General features: G+C 42.8%; 1 pseudogene; it reads right to left on the bottom strand.

The window, feature by feature from the left end:
* Window positions 1-15,186: 15,186 nt before the first annotated feature.
* Window positions 15,187-15,286, bottom strand: LOC141567047 (U6 spliceosomal RNA; annotated as a pseudogene).
* Window positions 15,287-15,593: the final 307 nt, after the last annotated feature.

The raw sequence follows: 15,593 nt of genomic DNA on the forward strand, positions 1-15,593 counted from the left end.
CTTATATCTCATAAGGGACATGTATTTAGAATATATTAAAAACCATAACTCAACAATAAAAAAGATAAATAACTCAATTTAAAAATGGGCAAAGTACGTGAATATACCTTTCTCCAAAGAAGATGTACAAATAGCCAATAAGCACATGAAAAGATGGCTAATGAGTTTTCACGGAAGTGAAAACCAAAACCACAATGAAATACCACTTCATAACCACTAGGATGACTATAATTCAAAAGACACATTAACAAGTGTTGGTGAAGCTGTGGAGAAATTGGAATCCTCATACAATGCTGGTGGGAATAAAATGGTGCAGCTGCCGTGAAAAACTGTTTGGTAATTTTTCAACAAGTTGAACATAGAGTTACCATATGACCCAGCATTTTCACTTTTAGATATACACTAGAGAGAACTGAAAAGATATGCCTATGCAAAGACTTGTACACAAATGTTCACAGCAGCATTATTCTCTATAGCCAAAAAAGTGGAAATAAATGTCCATCAACTTATAAATGTATAAGCAAAATGTGATGCAATGAAATATTATATTACCATATAAGGAATGAAGAATTGACATGCTACAAAATGGATGAATCTCAAAAACAGTAAGTTAAGTGAAAAAAGTCAGTCAAAAAAGACCACTTATGATTCCATTTATGTAAAATATCAGGGATTGAGACAGAAAGGAGATTACTGCTTGGTGAGGGCTAGGAAAGCGGGCAATAGGATAAATGGGGTGTGATTGCTAATGGGTACAGGGGTGATAAAAATGTTCTGCAATTAGATGGTGGTGCTAATTTCACGACTTTGTGAATATTCTAAAAACCACTGAATTGTATACTTCAAAAGGGTGAATTGTATGGTATGTAAATTATATCTCAATTTAAAAAAAGGAATGGCAATACCAAGTGTTGACAAAAATGTGGAGCCACTGGAGCTCCTTCATTATTACTGAGAGTATGAAATGGTATTGCCACTTTGGAAAGCTGTTTGGCAGTTCCTTCTAAAATTAAATATAGAGCAAGTCCTTGGAGAACATCGTTTCATTCAGCATTGTTTCACTGTAATGTTGATGAGATGCTGTAGGAAATTAACTCTTGTTTATGTCAATTAGCCTATGGTAAAACTGGTTTCATTATACATCATTTCTCTTAAAGTCACAGAACCTATTGACAATGTTAAGCAAGGAGTTACTGGATCCTTGCTTATCATATGATGTATCAATCTACCCATAGGAATATGTCCAAAGGTATGAATACATTTTTTCTTTTACCAAAATAACATGGACATTTTCTTAGCAGCATTCTTCATAAGAATCCCATATGGAAGTAACCCAAATGTCCATAAACAGTAAAATTGGAAAGTTGATTTGATCAAATTATGCAATGGCATACTACACAGCAGTGACAAAGAATGAATTACTGCTACATGTGACATGGAGGAACCTCAGACACAATGAATGCTGGACAACAATAACCCAGATACAAAGAGCACACACCATAAATCAATCCATTCATATCATGTTAAAGGAGAGGTAAGATAATGATGGAAAGGGTTGCATAGGCACCTTCTAGATTCCACAAGTGTTCTAAATATTGAGCTGGGCGGCAGTTTTGCAAGTGCACACATACGTAAGTTTCTATTTGAGCAAAGCCTAAAGATTTATGCACTTAAATATGTACTTGATAAATTTTCAAGAGTTAGGGTCAATGGGGTGCTGGGTAGTTCCTTGCAAATAAGGAGAAGGCCCCAGACTTCCTCTGTAGCTGCAGCCCCATGCCTTGGGGAGTGGGGTGGGGTGAAGTGGACACAGTCAGGAAAGCTGCTGACTACCCCTGAGAAGTGAAGGCTCTGTTGTACACATTCAAGTCCAGTGTGACACCACATGCCCTGAACACTGGGTGAGAGTTGTCCTGGTTACCACCTGAATCAACTAACAATGGTCCCTGACCAGGGCCCTGCGCTGGACCCTGTTAGCATCCTGAGATTGATGGCTGACCTGTTTGTGTGGGTTCGCTCCTGATCACCTAGGGAGAAGCTGGCAGCTGAGTGAAGCAGGCTGAGGGTGGCTGGGTCAGACTGTGATGTCATATGTCACCACATGACTGTGACCCAGGCTCCCGTGCCTGTGGCTCGGGGGCAGTGGACAGGCATTGGCACTGGGGGGACAGTAGCTAGAGTGACCCCAGGTCCCAGAGGCTGGGGTGACTGGCTGAGCTTGGTGGGGACAGGAAGAAGGCTCATGGCATCCTGCCCTTCAGCCTGGCCCTCTGAAGACCAGGGGCTTCCTTTCCTTGCTGGGTTGTGATGCTAAAGAGGGCACAGTGGGAGGCTCTGGCCCTACCTGTCCAGTTGCATTGTCTATGAGGCCATGGGGCTTCAAGAGCACTGCCGGAACTTGCTGCCTGCTCCAAGGAAAGTTGCTTCTCTTCCCTAGTAGCACCTTATCAAAGGAGGGCTGCATGGAAGGCATTTTCTGAATATTGTAAGGAAGCATGACAATATTGGGGTGCTTATCAGGTGTGAGTGTAGTGCAGCCCTGGGTGGGCTTCATGAAAAAGGAGGTGCAGGGCACAGCATAAATCCTCAAACAAGGCCCTGCTAGAAGTGGGCCAGGAAAACAAGTGGGGTGAGGGGCGATAGTTATGTGAGGCTGGGGGCCCAGACACAGGGTCTGAGTCACGGGCATCATGTTTGGGGTAGGTGGGGATGTCTGGCTGCCACATACTAGAGATCAGCTTGTGAGACTGTAGGCAGTGGTACCAGTTCTTGAGGCACTGATCCAAGCAGGGGGCAGGTGGAGACAGGCACTGCAGAGGAGGGGCTGGGCGAGCTCAGGCCACCTGCCGCTGTGTGTGTGTGTATCTGTGGTTCGTGGGTGCTATCTCCCTCTTTCTCCTTTCCTCTCCCCTGCTCCTCTCTTTTTTGCTATTGACTCCATTCTTCAAACTACCTCCCGTTTCATATCTTTTTCTTATTAAAAAATGTTTATTGTGGAATATATCATGCATTCAAAAGTATATAAATGTATTACGTGTGGTTTAAATAATAGTAAAATGAGTGTATAGTGACTAGAACGTTCCCAGACTTCAGCAGCCTCTGTGTGCCCCTTGACACGCTTCCCACCCCTCGACCCCTAACAAATATTGTGAAGTTTGTGTTAATAACCACATATCAATTGTTTAGACTTTCTGGTTTTCTTTAAACTTTATATAAATGGAATCAGACCTGTGTATTCTTCTGTGACTCAATTATCTCATGTGACATTGTTTCTGAGATTCATTTGCACTGAGTTTTGTCCTATAGATCAATCCATTGTTTGAATATATAGTTATTTATTTGTCAGTTCTATTGTGGGTGGTCATATGGATTGCTTCCAGGACTTTTTTTTCTCTGTTCAAGAACAGTGCTGCTGTGGGCATTTTAGACACATTTCCTGGGGCACATACTTTCCTGGGATGTGGGAGTAAGTTTCAGGGTCATAGGAATGATGGTTCAGAGTGCTTCCCCAGCAGGGACTGAGACCCTCCTCCTGTTTTCCATATTCTCTTTGCCTTCCCCCCCTCCATTCCTTTTTTCTTTCCCCATTTCCTGATAAGACAGAATTCAGATATTTGTTGATGTACCTGCTGAGTTTGATTAGAGCTGTCTGGTGCTGAGGATTGGGGGTGGGGGGAGTTGATCTATGGAAAGTGCCATGATGAGATCTGGTGAGAGGGGAGTGTACTGTGCTCACCTCAGTCTAGGCAGGCCATTATTTGGAGCCCATATTTGCCCTCTTCTTGTCTCATCACTATGCTCTGCTGCTCCCACACAGCTGCACCATTGTCCAAAATGCAGCTCCTGGTCGAGAAAATCAAAATGGTTTTGTCCTTAAGGCAGCCCCTCTCCATCTTGGGGGAAGCCCTCTTTGGAGTATAAAGAGCCTCCCCCAACCCCAAATTAGCTCTAGGTTCCATCAATCCTTGATTCTGACTTCCATGGGAAGCTGGAAAATGTGGGGAGTCGGTTCTTTGTCACTGGTTTTCCAGGTGGTTTGTAAACACTCCCAAGGAAATTGCTTCTCAGTAAAGAATGAGGCCCCTGTGCAAGCTGAAATTGCATGAGCAATTAACCCCACTGGCCCAATGCCAACAGGAGAGCCTCAGCTGCTTCCCTGACGGAAAGTCCAGGATCCCTGGATGTGACCCCCTCCTCTCCTCTGCTCTCTCTCACCTGGAGGGTGTTAGGCAGGAGTGGATGGGAAGTGGGTAGATCCGGGCAGCCAGGGCTGCAAAGGGAGGGCCCTCCTCCCTGCTTTTGACAATGCATTTACTCTCCTTGGCTCTAAATTCTTGGTGATTTTTGAGGTTGTGGGGACTCAGAAGGGCATCCACTGAGGTTTCCATCACCTGGCAGACCCAACTGATGTAGGTGCCCATGGGGATAAATGGTTTGGGGGCAAGAAACTCAGGCTGGTGTATGCGGGTCACAAAGATGACAATCATAGTCATTTTCAGCACAGCATTCAGACAGTCTGTGCCCAGCAAAAAAAATCACAGGGGACATTTCCTCTCATGAGGCTCTTTTTATAAGGGAGGAAGATGCTTGCTGGATACATTCCCACCTCCCAGGATTGGCCTGTGACGCTATCAGCTGCCAAGGAGGGTGGGAAAGTAAATATCTGGCATTTTTCATCCTCAGTGGTAGAAGGCAGACTCTGCCTTCAGGAAATAAAAGAAGGGATGCCTGTAGGTAGGCAATGTAGGAATATTGAGTAGGAGTTCACTAGTACAAAAAAGAGGGAGATGGCATCAACTGAAGGACCATCACTGCTGTCCAACAGTCTCCACGTGTACCCCCTTCCCCCACCCCAGATCTGTGAAGGTCCGAGATGGGGTAGGAGACAAGAATGACTGAGGTGCAGATACTGGGTGGCTCACAGCTGGGGTTTAACTGAATGCATGACCTTGGGGACATCACAATCCTTGCTGAATCCTCATTCCTTCATTACATAGAGTGGGTGATAGGACCTCTCTCCTAAGGCTGTGTAGATTCAGTGGGTTAAATGCCTGTAGGGTTTGGCACATGGAAGGTGCTCAGATCCATACACTTGACAATCAAGCTGTGGTTACTAAACACCTTGTATGTGCTCGGCCTGGGGCACAGAGCCAAGAACAGGGCAGAGAGGGCCCCCCCCCGCCCTCCTGGAGCTGCCACTCTTGAGTGAGACCATTCCAAAGAGAGCTGGGGAGAAAGTCAGCAGGGTAGTGTAGCAGCAGCCAAAACAGGCTACGCACCTTCTGTCTGGGAGTCAAGGAGGGACTGAGACCTGAGTGACAAGGAGGAGCCAGCAGGGCAAAGATTTGGGGCAAAGCACTTGGGAATAGGGAACAGCAGAATGAAGGCCCTGAGGCAAACACTTGCTGGCACATTCCAGGGAACCAAGGAGATGGACATGGCTGGAGCAGTGTGTGTGTGTGTGTATGTGTGTGTGTGTGTGTGTGTGTGTGTGTGTGTGTGTGTGTGTTGGGGGGAATGCAGTTGGCAACTGTGATCCTGAAAAGCAAGGTCCACATGGCCCTGGCAGTTTCTCGGTCTTGAGGGGCAGCTGAGCCCTGTCCAGGGTGCTGAAAGGCCAACACAGGGCTGTGGCCCAGAGAGGGCACCTGGATCGGCTCCAGCCTCTACTGTTGAGCAACCTTGGGCAAGTCCCCAAGCTTCTCTGTGAGCAGCTCTCTCTTCCACAGCTTGGGGTAACAGTTAGTACCCATCTCCTGGGACTGTTATGGAAGAGAAAGGCCTGATCCACAGTAGGCCCACCTCACATGTCAGCAGCTACAGTTAATGCCCTGCTCCGTCCTTCCTGGCTGTGCCACCTGGACAAGCCTCTTGCCCCCTCTTAGCCCCACCTCTGTTGACTGCCTCCTGGGTATGATGCTGGGAGACGTTGTGGGGGCAAAGCTGTGTCCCCTCCACCAAGGGCAGGAAGTACTGTATCCCTGGGCTCCAGGGCCTTTGCTGCCTTAGGGCTGGGGGCCAGAAACTATGGATTTGTGGTGGAGCCTCCCTCCTCTTGGAGTTAACATGTCCTTCACTTACTGGGGCTGGCACGTCTTGCTGCCTTGCAACCCTCAGCTGGACTTGAGAGCACAGGTGGAGTGATCCGAGGATCTGGCCTAGCTGAGTGGCTATCTGGGAGCTTCTGGCAGTAGCAGGAGAAAGGTGTTATAAGGAAGCCTGTGAGCAAAGTGTGAGGCCTGTTCTCTCCCATTAAGAGCTTGCACGAGAGCCTCTTCAATTTATTCCCATCTGGGCCCTGCTGTCTCCATCAATTCAGCTAATAAAGAGAGGTGGATGGCCGTGACCTGGGCCAACACAGAGGCCTCTTCCAAGCTAATTAACCAGTCTGAACAATCCATTTTAATACTTCTGTGCTTAATATCCTAACAGGGAAAAATGAACTGAGGATGGGGAGAGGGAGGGGGTTGGGAGGCTGCAGCTGGTTGATGGGGGGAGGATGAGGAAGTCTGACCACTCTGGGCTTTTTCTGAGGAAGTGCGGAGGCAGAAATCCCAGCTCTGGGAGCCCAGCTCCAGGAGTCCAGTCCCCAGACCACACTCTGCGGTCTGGGTTGCTAGGCTTGCTGTCTGAACCTCAGTTTTCTCACTTACAAAGCAGAGTGTGTGCTAGTAAGAGGAACAAGGGGCAGGCTGGTATTCGTGCTGATCTCCTTTTGTGTGGGATGAGCCCCAGGGAAAAAGCATGGAAGCGTGCTGCAATGTGTATAGGGTAACTCTAGAAGAATACATAGGGGATTGGTAACCTGGTGAACTCTGTGGAAGAGACTCACATTTTGTAGTAAGCAGGCTCTGTGCCAGGCGGCCTGAGAGTGGATCAGGATTTGGTAATTTTTGTCAAGGGACCCTCTCTCATCTCAGTATTCTTGTCTGTAAAATTCGGATAAAAATAGTGCCCTGCTCCTAGGCCTTTTTTATGAGTAGTACATGAAATGTTGGTAAGATGCTAAGCTGCTTCATCAATAGATATTAGCTGTAATATTTGTTATCATTGTGATTTGAATTACCTGGTGCATATATTAGCTGTTAAAGGTATCTATTTATTTAAAACAAAACAAAACAAAATCTCATTCTCCTGGGGTCACATGGGTTCATCCCTGCCTGCCTGGGTCGGGATGCTTCCTGGCATGGATGTCAGTGGACTTTCCATCCCACAGCATCCAGCACTGGAGCAGAGAAGGATGCTGCCCTGGGTGACTTTGCACATGTCATTTCACTTCTCTGTGTTTGTGACCCCACCTACAGAATGGACTCGTTGTGCTCAAAGCACAGCTCTGCTCAAGACAGTGGCTGGCAGCCCTCCCTACTTTGAGGATGGACTTTCTGTCCAGCTACAGGGAATGGTCTGCATACAACCCTCAGCTGTCAACTCCTTCAGGGTTGGCCAGAGCTGCAGAGAGCCACCTCACGTGAATGGTTGACCTTTCCAGAGCATCCCATGTCTAGTTACTGAGTGAAGAGGGGACATAAAACCTTAGCCACTTCAGCCCAACAAGGGGCAAGCTGGCCAGCCAGTCACTCCAGCATTTCCTGATGGGTAAGCCACGGCTTTGTCGGGTCTTTGCTTTCTCTTGCTGAACTTCTATTCCATTGGGATTCCGATAATAATCATGTAAAATGTACCCAGAGAAAACCTCAGGGCTCAATGCCATCTCTAATCTGGTGACTCACAAATACATTTCTCCAGCTCTTGGTTCTCCCTGACCTCCAGAGTTAAGTGTCTAGTCAGTCAACCCTCTGACATTTCTACTCGGTTGTCCTCAGGTATTGCAAACTCAGTGTGGCCCAAACTGAGCTCCTGGTGATACACCCTCTCCTCCTCCAGACCTGTGTTCACATTCTTTCCACATTAGTGAAGCGGTGTCCCCTCATTTCTTAGCCTGGGCTAAATCTTGGAGTCATCCTTTGCTTTGCTCTTTCTCATACACACTATATCCACTCCATCAGAAAATCCTGTGGCCCCATCTCAAAGCACCAGCCACTTCTCACTACCTCTGCCACCATCACCCTCGTGTGAGACACCTGTCTGATTATTGCCATCATGTGCTCTTCATTCATCTCCCTGCCTGTTTTTGTCCCCTCCAGTTGACTCTCCACTCAGCAGCCATAGTGCCTGCTGCAAAACTTAAGCCAGATTACGTCATGCCTTTGCTCAAAACCCTCTAGTGGTTTCCAATCTGAAATGGAGCCAAGAGTCCTTCCCCAGCTTACAAGACCCTGTGTGACCTGGCCCTGATTCCCTCTACAGCTTCATCTCCTGTCTACTTTATTACTCACTCTGCTCCAGTCATACAAGCCGTCTCAAACACACCATGCTCTTTTCTGTCTCAGGGCCTTTGTACCTGCTGTTCCCTTTGCCTGGAATACCTTCTCCAGATATTCTCACATCTTCAGATTCTGCTCAAATGCCACTTTCATCCATCTCCCTTACTCCCTATTTAGCTACTCAAGTCAATTTTTTTCTTCATAGCATGTAACATTGGCTAATCCATATCAATACCTATACCTATACCTATACCTATCTCTCTTTTCTCTGTCATCTCTATCTCTATCTCTATCTATGAAGATCTGACAATTATGTTCATGGAATTGTTGCAACAATGTTGCTAACCTTTTTTATATCAGAGGGATTATTCATTATGAATTTGGACAAACTGGTAACAAGTTTACCAACTGGACAAACAGTTAACCAAGTTTACTATTTGGAAGTGCTGAAAAGGCTGCGTGAAAAAGTTAGATGACAAAGATTTAAGCATAAGACCTGACACAATAAACTGCATAGAAGAAAACATAGGTACTAAACTTATGGACCTTGGGTTCAAAGAGCATTTTATGAATTTGACTCCAAAGGCAATGGAAGTAAAAGCTAAAATAAACGAATGGGACTATATGAAACTTAAAAGCTTCTGCACAGCAAAAGATACCATCAACAAAATAAAGAGGCAACCAACTGAATGGGAGAAGATTTTTGCAAACAGTGCCTCCGATCAGGGGCTAATATCCAAAATATACAAGGAACTCATGCAACTCAACAACACAAAAACAAACAACCCAATTGAAAAATGGGCAGAGGACCTGAAGAGACAGTTCTCCAAAGAGGACATACAAATGGCAAATAGACATATGAAAAAATGCTCAACATCACTAATCATCAGAGAAATGCAAATCAAAACCACAATGAGATATCACCTCACCCCAGTCAGAATGGCTATCATCAACAAGACAAATAGTAACAAGTGTTGAAGAGGCTGTGGAGAAAAAGGAACCCTCATACACTGTTGGTGGGAATGCAGATTGCTGCAGCCGTTATGGAAGGCAGTGTGGAGGTTCCTCAAAAAATTACAAATAGAATTGCCATATGACACAGCAATCCCTCTCCTGGGGATCTACCCAGAAAATCTGAAAACATTTATACATAAAGATACGTGTGCTCCAATGTTCACTGCAGCTTTGTTTACGGTGGCCAAGACATGGAAACAACCAAAATGTCCTTCGATAGATGAATGGATAAAGAAGTTGTGGTATATATACACAATGGAATACTATTCGGCGGTAAGAAAAGATGATACAGGAACATTTGTGACAACATGGATGGATCTTGAGAGTATAATGCTGAGCGAAATAAGTCAGACAGAAAAAGCAGAGAACCATATGATTTCACTGATATGTGGTATATAAACCAAAAACAACAAAAGAACAAGACAAATAAATGAAAAACAAAAACTCATAGACACAGACAATAGTTTAGTGGTTACCAGAGGGTAAGGGGGGAGGGGGGTGGGAGATGAGGGTAAGGGGGATCAAATACATGGTGATGGAAGGAGAACTGACTCTGGGTGGTGAACACACAATGGGATTTATAGATGATGTAATACAGAATTGTACACCTGAAATCTGTGTAATTTTACTAACAATTGTCACCCCAATAAATTAAAAAACAAGTAGTTAGATGACCTAAACTTTTCACCAACAATTCATGGCTCTTACATCACGACAATACACCAGCTCACATGGCACTCTCTGTGAGGGAGTTTTAATAAGTCAACAAATAACTGTGTTGGAACACCCTCCCTACCACCTGATCTGGCCCCCAATGATTTCTTTCTTTACCCAAAGATAAAGGAAATATTGAAAGGAAGATATTTTGATGACATTCATGATGACATTTCTGATTCCCATTCCAGAAAAAGAGTTCCAAAATTGATTTGAAGGATGCAAAATTGCTAGGCGCTGGTGTTGGTGCATAGCTTCCCAAGGGGAGTACTTCAAAGGTCACCGTAGTGATATTCAGCAATGAGGTATGTAGCAGTTATTTCAATTTGCAAACTTAATTGTCTGACCTCATATATCTATGTTTATATAGAGTCTTTCTCCTCCCACCGGAATATACACTCCATGAGAGTATTTTTTCTCTGATATGTCATCAAGTATACTTGATACATGGCTCATCTGAATTGGAATGTGCTATAAGTGTAAAATACATATTAGATTTTGAAGACTTAGTACAAAAAAAGTTCATTAGTAATTTTTATGCTCACCGTATGTTAAGATGATAATATTTTGGATATATGTATATTATTATAATTAATCTCACCTATTCCATGTTCCTTTTTTAAATGTAGCTGCTAGAAAATTATATTTCCATTGGACACAATTGTTTCTGAGAGTGGAATATAACATGCCTTGGATTTGTTTTATCTTGAGTATCTCTTACTGGGGTATCTGGCTCCCTCTCTCTAAGAAGCTGACCCCTGCCCAGGCCTGGGCTGGGGGTTGGGGAGGGTCATGGCAGTCATGAAGCTGCCCACTCCATAGTGCAGAAAAGTGCCCAACCCTGCAGCCAGGACCTTGCAGGGTGCATGTTAACCCTGTAGCCCCTTGAGGATGCCCTAGCATTGTGCTTTGTGCCAAGCACAGGAGCAGAATAGAGGAGGCACCCTATCCTGAAGACACGCGCCTTGACCTGGGGAAGGCAAGTCTTTTGTAGTGGAAACTTCAGGAAGATAGCCTGTAATTAAAGCAGTAAATTGTGTAGTCCTGATGGCAGGAAGGCATGGGAGAAGGTGGCAAACAGGAAGCTCCTGGCAGTCTGGCAGGATCAATATATTTGCCTTTCTGGAGGGTTGGACTGGCCTTGAACACAGCAGGATTCAGATAGGTGACCCTCTGCCACTCAGCTCATTTTGTTAGACACTCATGCACTGCTCCAAGTGCTGGGGGACCAGGGGCATGAGACACGTAAGACCCTGCCCTTAGTGGCTGGCATCATAGGATCCCATTTGAGGGTAAGAATGTCCTCCCTTCTTGCTTGGGTCCAATTCCAGTTCCATCCTTTCCCAATCTTCACAAGTCACTTCAGCACTTTGTGCCTGTTCCCTCACCTGTGATGGGGCCTCCTCCAAACCCTGAGGGGCAAACAAGGAAGAAGGTGAGGTGCCAGGTGAAGGGCAGGGCTCTACAGATGTAAGCCCCAAATAGAATCCTCCCAAACTTAGTTTATCATGATTTACTAAAATATTTTTTGTTTTTGTTTGTATTTATTTATTTATTTATTTATTTATTTATTTATTTATTTTTATTAGTTTCAGGTGCACAAGACAAAGCAAAACTTAGACGTTTATCATTTATATCCCTCACACTGTGTGGACCCCCCTCCCCATCCACTATCCCTCTGTACGTTCCCCAAATTAATTTTCAAACCCCCATGACCATCTTGTGGTTACCGACTATTTTTCAAAACCCCTCACCTTCCCCCTTATCCCCACCCCCGCCCTTCTAGCAACCCTCTGTTTTTCCTCCATGTTTCCAAAACTGTCTCTGATTAGTTCATTCACTTATTCTTTTCTTTAGATTCCGCATATAAGTGAGATCATATGGTATTTGTCTTTCTCTTTCTGACTTATTTCACTTAACATAATGTTCTCTAGGTCCATCCATGTTGTTGCAAATGGTAAGATTTCTTTCTTCTTTATGGCTGCGTAATACTCCATTGTATAAATGTACCACAGTTTCTTAATCCAGTCATCTACTGATGGGCATTTCGGTTGTTTCCAGGTCTTGGCTATTGTGTATAGTGCTGCAATAAACATAGGAGTGCATAAAGATTTTTGAATTGGAGTTTTGGATTTCTCCGGATAGATACCTAGGAGTGGGATTGCTGGATCATAAGGTAGTTCCATTTTCAGATTTTTGAGATATCTCCAAACTGTTTTCCATAGTGGCTGCACCAATCTGCATTCCCACCAACAGTGCACCAGCGTTCCCTTTTCTCCACATCCACGCCAGCACTTGTTGTTTGTTGATTTATTGATGATAGCCATCCTGACTGGGGTGAGGTGGTATCTCATTGTGGTTTTTATTTGCATTTCTCTGATGGTTAGTGAGGTTGAACATTTCTTCATATGTCTGTTTGCCATCTGTGTGTCCTTTTTAGAAAAATGTCTCTTCATGTCCTCTGCCCATTTTTTAATTGGGTTGTTTGTTTTTTTGGAGTTGAGTTGAGTGAGTTTTTTATAAATTTGTGATATTAACCCCTTATCAGATATATCATTGGCAAATATCTTTTCCCAATCAGTAGGATCCCTTTTTGTTTTATTGATGGTTTCCTTTGCTGTGAAAAAGCTTTTTAGTTTGATGTAATCCCACATGTTTATTTTTCTCTTACTTCCCTCGCGAGGATATATCAGTAAAAATCTTACTCCGGTAATGTCTGTGAAGTTTCTTCCTATATTTTCTTCTAGGAATTTTATGGTTTCAGATCTTACATTTAAATCTTTAAGCCATTTTGAATTTATTTTTGTATGTGGTGTAAGGAGGTGATCCAGCTTCATCTTTTTGCATGTGTCTGTCCAAGTTTCCCAGCACCATTTATTGAATAGACTGTCTTTACCCCACCGTACATTCTTGCTTCCATTGTCATAGATTAAATGGCCATATAGGCATGGATTTATTTCTGGACTCTCTATTCTGTTCCATTGATCTATGGGTCTGTTTTTATGCCAGTACCATGCTGTTTTGATTACTGTAGCCTTGTAGTATAATTTGAAGTCAGGTATTGTTATACCTCCCACTTTGTTCTTATTTCTCAAGATTGTTGAAGATATCCGGGGTCTTTTGTTATCCCATATAAATTTTAGGATTATATGTTCTATTTCTGTGAAAAATGTCGTTGGTAGTTTGATAGGAATTGCGTTGAATATATATATTGCCTTAGGCAGTATGGACATTTTAACTATATTAATTCTTCCTATCCATGAACATGGTATGTGTTTCCATCTATTTGTATCTTCTTTCATTTCTTTCTTCAGTGTCTTATAATTTTCTGAGTACAGATCTTTTACTTCTTTGGTTAAATTTATTCCCAGGTATTTTATAGTCTTTGGAGCAATTGTAAATGGAATTGCTTTCTTAATTTCTCCTTCTGATGTTTTATTATTGGTATATACAAATGCAACTGATTTCTGAATATTAATTTTGTATCCTGCTACTTTACTAAATTCATCTATCAGCTCTAATAGTTTCTTGGTGGAGTCTTTAGGGTTCTCTAAATATAGTATCATATCATCTGCATATAATGACAGTTTTACTTCCTCCTTACCGATTTGGATGCCTTTTATTTCTTTTTCTTGTCTGATTGCTGTGGCTAGAACTTCCAGCACTATGTTGAATAGAAGTGGAGAAAGTGGGCAACCTTGCCTTGTTCCTGATTTTAAGGGGAATGGTTTTAGCTTTCCCCATTGAGTATGATGTTAGCTGTGGGTCTATCCTATATGGCCTTTATTATGTTGAGATATGATCCCTCTATTCCCACTTTCTTAAGGGTTTTTATCATGAATGGCTGCTGAATTTTATCAAATGCTTTTTCTGCGTCAATTGATATGATCATATGATTTTTATTTTTCATTTTGTTAATGTGGTGTATCACATTAATTGATTTGCAGATGTTGAACCACCCTTGCATACCAGGGATGAATCCCACTTGATCATGGTGTATGATCTTTTTAATGTATTGCTGAATTCTGTTCACTAGTATTTTGTTGAGGATTTTTGCATCTATGTTCATTAGCGATATCGGCCTGTAGTTTTCTATTTTTGTGGTGTCTTTGTCTGATTTTGGGATCAAGGTGATAGTGGCTTCGTAAAAAGTGTTTGGGAGTCTTCCCTCCCTCTGGATTTTTGGGAAGAGTTTGAGGAGAATAGGTGACAATTCTTTTTTGAACATTCTGTAAAATTCACCTGTAAAGCCATCTGGTCCAGGGCTTTTGTTTGTTGGGAGATTGTTGATTACTGATTCAATTTCCTTGGTGGTAATCAGTCTATTCAGGTTTTCTGTCTCTTCTTGAGTTAGCCTTGGAAGGTTGTATGCATCTAGAAAATTGTCCATTTCTTCCAGATTGTCAAATTTGTTGGCATACAGTTGCTCATAGTGATTTCTTAATTTTTTTTTTTTTTTGCGGTGTCTGTTGTCACTTCTCCTCTTTCATTACTGATTTTATTAATTTCGGTCCTCTCTTTTTTTTTAATGAGTCTGGCTAAAGTTTTGTCAATTTTGTTTATCTTCTCTAAGAACCAACTCTTGGATTCATTGATCTTTTGTATTGTTTTTCTGGTTTCTATTTCATTTATTTCCGTTCTGATCTTTATTATCTCCTTCCTTGTACTCCCTTTGGGCTTATTTTGTTGTTCTTTTTCCAGATCCCTTAAGTGTGAAGATAAACTGTCGATTAGTGATGTTTCTTGTTTCTTTAGGTAGGCCTGCAGTGCTATGAACTTCCCTCTTAGGACTGCTTTCGCGGCATCCCATAGATTTTGGATCGTTGTATTTTCATTTTCATTTGTCTCAAGATATCTTTTGATTTCTTCCTTGATCTCCTGCTTAACCCATTCATTATTTAGTAACATATTATTCAGCCTCCATGAATTTGTATGTCTTCCAGTTTTTTTCCTGTAGTTCATTTCTAATTTCATAGCACTGTGGTCAGAGAAGACAATTGGTATGATTTCAATTTTCTTAAATTTATCCAGACTTGCTTTGTGGCCTAACATATGGTCTATCTTGGAGAATGTTACATGTGCGCTTGAGAAGAATGTGTATTCTGCAGCATTGGGGTGGAATGCTCTAAAAATAAAAAATATGGAACGCTTCACAAATTTGCATATCATCCTTGCGCAGGGGCCATGCTAATCTTCTCTGTATCGTTCCAAAAAAATATTTTTTTAATTAAAATTTATTGGGGTGACAATTGTTAGTAAAGTTACATAGATTTCAGGTCTACAATTCTGTATTACATCATCTATAAATCCCATTGTGTGTTCACCACCCTGACTCAGTTCTTCCATCACCATATATTTGATCCCTTTTACCCTCATCTACCACCCCTTCCCCCCTTACCCTCTGGTAACCATTAAACTATTGTCTGTGTCTATGAGTTTTCGTTTCTTCATTTGTTTGTCTTGTTCCTTTGCTGTTTTCAGTTTTATATACCACATATCAATGAAATCATGGTTCTCGACTTTTTCTGTCTGACTTATTTC

The sequence above is a fragment of the Rhinolophus sinicus genome, linkage group LG09 (genome assembly GCF_036562045.2).
Source record: "Rhinolophus sinicus isolate RSC01 linkage group LG09, ASM3656204v1, whole genome shotgun sequence".
Taxonomy (NCBI): Eukaryota; Metazoa; Chordata; class Mammalia; order Chiroptera; family Rhinolophidae; genus Rhinolophus; species Rhinolophus sinicus.